Source organism: Tamandua tetradactyla, chromosome 4 (assembly GCF_023851605.1).
Source record: "Tamandua tetradactyla isolate mTamTet1 chromosome 4, mTamTet1.pri, whole genome shotgun sequence".
Classification (NCBI taxonomy): Eukaryota; Metazoa; Chordata; class Mammalia; order Pilosa; family Myrmecophagidae; genus Tamandua; species Tamandua tetradactyla.
In genome coordinates, this window is record NC_135330.1 from 193,035,583 (window position 1) to 193,041,582 (window position 6,000).

Below are 6,000 nucleotides of genomic sequence, written 5' to 3' on the forward strand. Positions count from 1 at the left end.
TGGGCAATTTGGACCGGCACTCCCCCAAGCCGCGGCGGCCGGCGACCCCCCCCTCCATGCGCGGTTTCCTGGGCCAACTGCGATTCGGATTGGCAAGTTAAAGGAGCCACAGCATCTTTTACTGGTGGGACCTGCAGACAGACGAGCGCCACAAGCGCCACCTACTGGGCAGGAAAAGAAAAACAGAGCCCAGAGATTTCACAGAAAAACCTTTCAACCAGCTGGGTCCCACACCCAGGGAAATCTGATCAAATGCCCAGACACCAGCAGAAAATAATGGATGACGCTCGGAAAATTGAAGATATGGCCCAGTCAAAGGAACAAACCAATAGTTCAAATGAGATACAGGAGCTGAGACAACTAATGCTGAATATACGAACAGAAATGGAAAAACTCTTCAAAAACCAAATCAATAAATTGAGGGAGGACATGAAGAGGACATGGGCTGAACAAAAAGAAGAAATAGAAAATCTGAAAAAACAAATCACAGAACTTATGGGAGTGAAGGACAAAGAAGAAAAAATGGAAAAAGCAATGGATACCTACAATGGTAGATCTAAAGAGACAGAAGCTACAATTAGTGAACTGGAGGATGGAACATCTGAATTCCAAAAAGAAACAGAAACTATAGGGAAAAGAATGGAAAAACTTGAGCAGGGGATCAGGGAACTGAATGACAATATGAAGCGCACAAATATACGTGTTGTGGGTGTCCCAGAAGGAGAAGAGAAGGGAAAAGGAGGAGAAAAACTAATGGAAGAAATTATCACTGAAAATTTCCCAACTCTTATGAAAGACCTAAATTTACAGATCCAAGAAGTGCAGTGCACCCCAAAAAGAATAGACCCAAATAGGTGTTCTCCAAGACACTTACTAGTTAGAATGTCAGAGGTCAAAGAGAAAGAGAGGATCTTGAAAGCAGCAAGAGAAAAACAATCTGTCACATACAAGGGAAACCCAATAAGACTATGTGTAGATTTCTCAGCAGAAACCATGGAAGCTAGAAGACAGTGGGATGATATATTTAAATTACTAAAAGAGAAAAACTGCCAACCAAGACTTCTATATCCAGCAAAATTGTCCTTCAAAAATGAAGGAGAAATTAAAACATTTATAGACAAAAAGTCACTGAGAGAATTTGTGACCAAGAGACCAGCTCTGCAAGAAATACTACAGGGAGCACTAGAGTCAGATACGAAAAGACAGAAGAGAGAGGTATGGAGTAAAGTGTAGAAAGAAGGAAAATCAGTTATGATATATATAATACAAAAGCCAAAATGGTAGAGGAAAATAATATCCAAACAGTAATAATACTAAAAGTTAATGGACTGAATTTCCCAATCAAAAGACATAGAATGGCAGAATGGATTACGACCCAGCAATACCACTGCTAGGTATCTACTCAAGGGACTTAAGGGCAAAGACACAGACGGACATTTGCACACCAGTGTTTATAGCAGCATTATCTACAATTGCAAAGAGATGGAAACAGCCAAAATGTCCATCAACAGACGAGTGGCTAAACAAACTGTGGCATATACCTATGATGGAATATTATGCAGCTTTAAGACAGACTAAACTTATGAAGCATGTAATAACATGGATGGACCTAGAGAACATTATGCTGAGTGAGTCTAGCCAAAAACTAAAGGACAAATACTGTATGGTCCCACTGATGTGAACCGACATTCGAGAATCAGCTTGGAATATATCATTGGTAACAGAGACCAGCAGGAGTTAGAAACAGGGTAAGATAATGGGTAATTGGAGCTGAAGGGATACAGACTGTGCAACAGGACTAGATACAAAAACTCAAAAATGGACAGCACAATAATACCTAAGTGTAATGTAACTATGTTGGAACACAGAATGAAGCTGCACCTGAAATATAGTTTTTTTTGTTTGTTTTTTTGTTTGTTTGTATCTTTTGTTTTTGTTTTTTTTCTTTTTCCTTTATATATATATATTTTTTTGTTAGTATTATTATTTTAATTCTCTTCTCTATATTAACATTCTATATCTTTTTCTGCTGTTTTGCTAGTTCTTTTCCTAAATCAATGCAAATGTACTAAGAAATGATGATCATACATCTATGTGATGATACTAAGAATTACTGAGTGCATGTGTAGAATGGAATGATTTCTAAATGTTGTGTTAATTTCTTTTCTTTTTTTGATTAATAAAAAAATAATAATAAAAAAAATAAAAATAAGGCCGCAAAAAAAAAAAAAACATCAATAACAGGACATTCGCTTTCTTTATTCACTGTTCCTTAAACTTATTTTCATAGCCTTAAAGAAGAGTTGTCCTTCCTTCCCTGTCAGAGGCTTGATTAAATGTTCCAAAGAAAAAGAGGTCATAATTAAGACAAAACTATTGCTAATAAAGCTACAGCCTTGATGCACACCCTAAATCTTATGGGAGTTGTTTCGACAGGGTGCACCTGGAGGGGAATTTCACATAAAGGGCAGGCAAGAACAATGATCAAATGCTAAGCTATGAATGCTAAGCTACCATCTTCAAAACTCTACCTGGAACTGCTACCATCTGCAAGTCGAAGACAACTCGCAAGTTATGCCTCAGATAAATCGGTAGTGAAGGAATCTTGGACTGCTGTTATGATGTAGCCCTCAAGTAACACAACACACTTAATAGTTAGTAGAGGTATTTGATTTGGACTCTTTCCCTGCTCTTTTCTTTAACTTATTGACCTGTATCTAATCATAATAGAGTTAAAAGAACATAACCTTTAGAGTCAGCTGGTAATAGCAGCTCTACCACTATTAACTAGGCAACTTTGGGTAAGTTATTTAAGCCCTTGAGGTCAGTTAAATTCTAGGTACATTGACTACCTCCTAGAGCTAATTTTTAAAAGAGCATTTTGAAAGTATAACTGACATGTAATGAAATATACCATCTGATAAGTTCTGACATATAGATACATCACCGCAATGAAGACAGTGAACATACCCATATTCCCAGAAGTCTCCTCGTACCCTTTTGAATTCCCTCTCTCTCACCCCTCTCCATCCCATCCCTGAGCCACCACTGATCTGCTTTTTGTCACTATAGATCGGTTTGCATTTTCTAGAGTTTTATATAAATGGCATCAAATGTGCTCTTTTCTGCCTGGCTTCTTTCACTCAGCGTATTATTTTGAGATTTATCCATATTATTCCTTGACTCGGCAGTTCATTCCTTTTTATTGCTAGACAGTTTCCCAATTGTGTGACTATAACACAAATTGCTCATCAGTTCACCTGTTGGTGAACATCTGGGCTGTTTTCAATTAGAGAGTATTATAAATGAAGCTGTTATGAACATTCCCATACAAGTCTTTGTGTGGACATACACTTTTGTTTCTCTTGGGTATATACTAAGGAGTGGAACAGCTGAGCCCTATGATAGATGTACTTCATCTTTTTAAGAAATTGCCAAACTGATTTCTAAAGTAGTTGAGCCAGTGGTGTTTGAGAGTTCCACTTGCCCCACGTCTTCTCCCATATTTTTTATGGTCTGTATTTTTATGTTAACACTTCCAAACAGTATGTAGGGCTGCCTAACATTAATCTGTGTTTCCCTAATTGAGCATCTTTTCATTTGTATGTCTTCTTTGGTAAAGCATCTCTTCAAGTCATTTGTTCTTTTTAAAATGTTGTCATTTGTTTTATTATTATTGAGCTTTGAGTGTTCTTTATATCATCTGAATACAAGTTCTTTATCTTTATGTATACTTTGCAAATCTTTTCTCTCCCTCAGTGGCTTCTTCTTTTCATTCTCTTAACAGTGCCTTTCAAAGAGTAGAAGTCCAGCTTGTCATTAATTCTTTTATGGACCGTGCTTTCAGTGTCAAAGCTAACAACTCTTTTTCTAACCCTGGGCTGCAAAGTCCTTCCCCTCTGTTTTACTTGAGAATTTTTAAAACTTTAGATCTATGATCCATGTTGAGTTAATTTTATTATACGGTGCAAGGTATAGATTAAAGTGAATTAATTTTTTTTTTCTAACATGGGCAGGCACCAGGAATCGAACCCAGGTCTCTGGCATGGCAAGCGAGAATTCTACCACTGAGCCACCATTGCACCACCCTAAAGTGTACTAATTTTTATGTGGCTATCCAATTGTTCCAATTCTTTCTCTACTAAATTACCTTTGAACCTTTGTTAAAAATCAGCTTTCCATTTATGTATATAATTCTAGACTCTCCATTCTGTTTTGTTGATGTGTTTGTCTGTCTTGATGCCATTACCACACTGTTGTCTGCTGTACCTCTAGAATTCTTGAAATCAAGTAGCGTTAGCCTCTGGCTTTACTGTTCTTTTTAAGGTTGTTTCATCTGTTCTAGGTCCTTTGCATTTCCATATGAAATGGAAATATAAAATTTCCATTAAAAAATCAATCTGCTAATTTTTAAAAAAGAAAGAAAAGATAAAAACATGCTGGAATTTTGCTTGGGATTGGATTGATTGGATTGATTTGCTTGGGATTGGATTGATCTACAGATCAGTCTGGGGAGAACTGACATCTTCACAGCACTGAATCTTCTGAAAATGAACAACTGTCAATATTTAGCTTGATGCTAGGAGAAAATCCCATGGTGAATAGCTAGGGGAGCTTGGGAACAGAGAAGGTCTGTATCAGTGAGACAAAAAGGTAGAAATGCTACATGAGAAGAGTGACAGAGCAGATCACATAAATCCGTAAAACTTTTGTAAGTGAAAATGACTGAAACCAATATCAAACGGTAGATAATCTGTGTGTTGGTTTGAAAGGATTATGTGCCCTAGAAAAGCCATGTTTCAATCCTAATCCAATCTTGTGGAGGCAGCCTTTTCTTTTAATCCCTATTCAGCACTATAGGTTGTGGACTTGATTAGATTATCTCCACAAAGATGTGACTCACCCTATTGTGGGTATTACCCAATTGTGGGTATTAACCTCTGATGAGGGGGGGATGTGACTCCACCCATTCCAGGTGGGTCTTGATTAGTTTACTGAAATCCTTTAAAAGAGGAAACATTTTGGAGGAAGCTTCTGTGCCACAAGAAAGCCACGAGAGAGCTGCAAGAACTATAGAGACAGAGCCACAAGAACCACGAGAGCCCATGCAGCCAGCGACCTTCAGAGATGAAGAAGGAATACACCCCCAGGGGCGCTTCATGAAACAAGAAGCCTGGAGGGGAAGCTAACAGACACTGCTATATTCACTATGTGACTTTCCAGTTGAGAGAGAAACCCTGAATGTCATCGGCCTTCGTAAACCAAGGTATCATTCCCTGGATCCTTAGATTGGACCTTTCTATACCCTTGCTTTAATTTGGACATTTTCATGGCTTTGGAACTATAAACTTGTAACTTCAGAAATTCCCCTTTTTAAAAGCAGTTCCATTTCTGGTATATTGCATTCTGGCAGCTAACAAACTAAAACAACCTGAAACAAGTTTTTGAAGAAAATCTTGATGTTTTCTGTTATCATTTAAAATGTCTTCCTCAACAGCTCAATTTGTATCAAATTATTCTACAGAAATACACAAACTAGTGCACATAGATTTATGTACAAGGATATTCCCAATAGGACTACTGATGGTGGCGGAGGGAACTGAAAACAACCTAAAAATTCTTCTAGAAAGAATTAACTGAATAAATTATGTTACATTTAGATGATAGGATACCATGCTGGATTTTTAAAAAGTTAAGTAAATTTATATGCACTGACATAGAAAGGTACACACACATACACTCATACTTAGTTAGCTTTGGAAAGAAAAAAAATCTGGCTAAATTGGGATCACCCATTGTATTAATTTCCTATTGCTGTTGAAACCAACAACCACAAATTTAGTGGTTTAAAAGAACATAAATTTATTATCTTACAGTTCTGGCAGGCAGAAGTCCAAATTCAGTCTCCCTGGGCTAAAGTCAAAGTGTGGGCAGGGCTAGTTCCTTCTGGAAGCTTCCAGGGAGAATCCATTTCCTGGCCTTTTTCAGCTTCTAGAAGTC

At 37.5% G+C, this 6,000-nt stretch overlaps 1 long non-coding RNA gene across 1 annotated transcript in view; it reads left to right on the forward strand.

The window, feature by feature from the left end:
* The window catches only part of LOC143681684 (uncharacterized), a 234,409-nt gene extending 230,372 nt beyond the window's left edge, over positions 1-4,037 (forward strand). The window contains exon 4 of the long non-coding RNA XR_013174781.1: positions 4,017-4,037. This is a non-coding gene — a long non-coding RNA (uncharacterized LOC143681684). The remainder of the gene's footprint in view (positions 1-4,016) is intronic.
* The last annotated feature ends 1,963 nt before the right edge of the window (positions 4,038-6,000 follow it).